The following is a 3,672-nucleotide window of genomic DNA, read 5'->3' on the forward strand; positions in this document are numbered from 1 at the left end:
AAAGAGCAATTTGGGGAACTACAAAAATTATGCTTGGAGTTGCTACTAAGGTTCCAGTGCCAATGCAAGAAAAAAGGGTCCTGACACTTTTTGTCTGTCCGATTTCGTCAGCCAAGATTGAATGGGGGAGTACCTTTGAAAAAATTATGTTTGGAGAATGTTATAAAATTAGGTATTGTACAAATTAAATTCACATTTAGAAATCTTGTAAAATGTTTGCCTTAAGAAAACAAACAAACAAAAAAACACCAACCTTTACTATGGAAAAGTCCAAACCTTACCAAAACTAGAAATATAAGTACAACAAATCCACAGGTACCCAAGTTTAGCTTCTTTGCCCTAAAGTGCTGCTATCCTTGGGACACTATACTATGTTGTTAGAACTTCACCTGTGAACTGACGGCATCATTCTTAGATAATGTCTAATTCCTGGAGCTGTGGAATGATAGCATGAGTGTACCAAGTGATGCTTGCTCATTCTCTTATGTCATGTCAGAAAACCTTTAAACATTTCCAAGTTGTATTTCTTTAAAGCTCATTCCTTTAACTTAGGATGCTAACCCCGCAGTAAGTGTGGTAAGCTTCTGACGTTTGAATGAAGACCCTTCATAGGAGCATCCTGACAGCCTTATTAAAGCATCTGGAGGGTAAATGGGGCTAATTAGTTGGGTCAGGACATATAAGGTCAGCATTTTTAGGGATTAAGGGATCAAAGGAGAAAGTACAATAAAAATTGACAAACAAATGTCTATAAAATTGCTGTCAACTGTAAAAGTAAACTAAAGCTATTAGCCTGAAGTAGACTTGCAGGAGCCACTTTGGAAGAAGAACAGCATTCCCTACAAGGTGCTTCCCGCTCAGAGAGGAGGGGGGGGCCTGTGTGCGCTGGACTCCTCATTCCAGGAAAACTCACATCAAAGGCAGAGAAGGAGACCCCAGCCAGCGCTGATGCTAACAAGACCGGAGCAGATGGAACTGGCTTTTGAAAACAAATGATTTCTGTGAACTATCAAATGATTTCGGTGGACTATTTGGGAAGGAAAGCAAAACAGTTTGACATTTTCCAAACACCTGGGAAAGAATTAATCTTGATGACTGACTATAGGAATGTGAAAAAAAAATGTGCCCTTGTGTTAATTAATGGCAGTGTGAAATTAGACAAGTTACTTAACCTGTCTCCTCATCTGTAAAATAGAGGTCCTTGCAGTTATTCATTAAATCAACCATGACTCTGTGCAACATATATTCTGGATGCCAATAGAAAAGTTCCAATCTCATGCAGCTTAGATTCTAGTGAAGGTAGATGGGTAACAAACAAGTAATCAATAATAATAAATTAGTTTTGGAGAGTGGAAGGTACTATGAGAAAAATAAAATTACAAGAAGAATCATGTATACATTTGGGGGCAGGCATTTCAGGGAGTGAGAACAGTCTGTGCAAAGGTCCGGAGGCAGGAAGGGGCCTGGAGGAGTTCAAGAAGAGAAAAAAGGCCAAGGTGGCTGTAACTCATGAGCAAGTCAGGGCAGATAGGAGAGTGGCCACAAGTGCTCAATGAGGCTACTTGAGAAATGGGGAAGGGGTAAGTGTTATAGAGCAGGGCATGGAGTTTGGATCTTATCCTAAGTGTAAAAAAGAGTAAGCCTGTGAAGGGTTTTATGCAGGGCCTGGCATGATCTGATTTATATTTTTGAAAGATTATCTGGCTGCTGAGTGGAGTGGAGAGCAGGGAGCTAAAAGTAGCAGGAAGGGGACCAGTTAGAAGGCTAAGTCAGTAATCCGTCCGAGCAAGATAGGCCGATGACCTGCAATGTGGCGGAGGTGGAGAAGAGTGTCCAGATATGAGAAATAGTCCAGAAATAGAGCCAAGGGGGTGTATTGAATTTGGGTGATATGGGAAATAAAGTATTGTAATAATAAGGGCCACCATAGGGTGCTGTGAAACTATGAGAATGGGCTCCCTAATTTTTTTCCAAAAAAATAAAATAAAATAGGAGAGAAGAATCCTGAAGATGGCTAAACTCTGGGTGGGGGTGGGGTGAAGGCTGTTACAAAGTGGGCATCCCTGGATTTGTCCTCTTACAATCTTAAGAGGATTGACTGGCTTCAAGGCCATCATCCCCTCGAGATAAATGTCTCTTATGCTTCCCCTAGACACTCTGAATTCAATTAGTTTAATTAGAAAACAAGTAAAGAGGAATTATCCTAATATAGTGTTGCTCCTAGCAATCAAAAAAAGCCCATTTCTTTGGCAGGACCCCAAGTTTCCCTCTTTTACTTACAGTCTGAGATCACAATGTAAATATTCCTTTGCGTGGGGGAGGGGGAGCGGGGGGGCAAAAAGGTAGACATCTCTTATCTAATAGATCATGTGTTAGTTTTAATAATAATACTTTCTGATATTTTTCATCCTTTAATGGAATGCTAGTAAATATTTAAAACTCATTAATTGGGGGATGAGGAATAATGCCCTGATTTGGAGTGTTTGCCAATATCTGTGGTGGAAATCTTCCCACTATGGCAGACTTCAGGCTACTAACGTGACGTCACTGAACCCAGAGCTGGGAAGAGGAGCTAACCATAGGCTCTAGTGGCCAGTGGCTAGGAATATCAGTTGTTTGCCAAAACGCCATGCAAATCTATTGCCAAGGGATTCTTTTTCTTACCTAAAGTCTGCTTGGATTGGCATCAGCTGCAAAAGCAAGCTCAGGACAGTGGTAATCAGGGTGGTAAATGATTGGGAGTCATGTAAAGAGTAACTTCATTGTGTCTGTATAACAAACATATTCCTCCAGGTTCATCCACAGACTTACTCCGAGTCCCAGCATGGGACACCCAAGTGTAGGACCCCATTAGCATGGCATGGTAACGCCTCAGTGGCCTAATAGAGAGTTGGGGAGCCCCAGTCCTGTCACAGATGTTCTGTTTCATCTTGGGCAAATCCCTTCACTTCTATGTTCCCCCATTTCCACATCTATAAAGGAAAGGTGGGGGCTAGAGGTGAGAGAGCCCACAAACTTCCTCCTTCTAAATATTAGAAAGATTTCTCTGAAGTAACAGAAAACTACATCGAGATTAGTTGTATGATGTTGTTCCCCAAAATATCGTAATTGGGAAACAATGAGAATGCCAAAGAAGCAGAGACCTCTTGCTAATTACCGGCTGGTCTGCAGAGAGCTGTGGCCCCTGTTCTTACACAAAAAGAAGGCTTTCAAACAGAGCATTACTGCCTGGAAACACAGCAGCTTCCAACTGCCCTGGTTTCATCTTGTGATCAGATGAAATGTCTGTTCCCACACACACACATCCACGAGGGCTCTCAGTTCAGCCAGAAATGCCTATGTGGGCCCAATTCTTCACTGCTTCATGTATTTTAGCCACAAATATATGATGGGATTATTCACTGCAGTATCATAATATCAACACTTGCTTCAATTTAGTCTGAAAACACTAGAGAATATTCAGATTGTCATATTAACTCGTAAACTGGTGCGTAGGAGAAGTTTATCATTTGTGCCAATGTAATGATGTTTCTGATAACCATCTCAAGAATATTTTCTTTTTTTAAATATATTTTATTGATTTTTTACAGAGAGGAAGGGAGAGAGATAGAAAGCTAGAAACATCGATGAGAGAGAAACATGTATCAGCTGCCTTCTGCACATCCCATACCG

Source organism: Myotis davidii, unplaced genomic scaffold (assembly GCF_000327345.1).
Source record: "Myotis davidii unplaced genomic scaffold, ASM32734v1 scaffold38, whole genome shotgun sequence".
NCBI lineage: Eukaryota > Metazoa > Chordata > Mammalia > Chiroptera > Vespertilionidae > Myotis > Myotis davidii.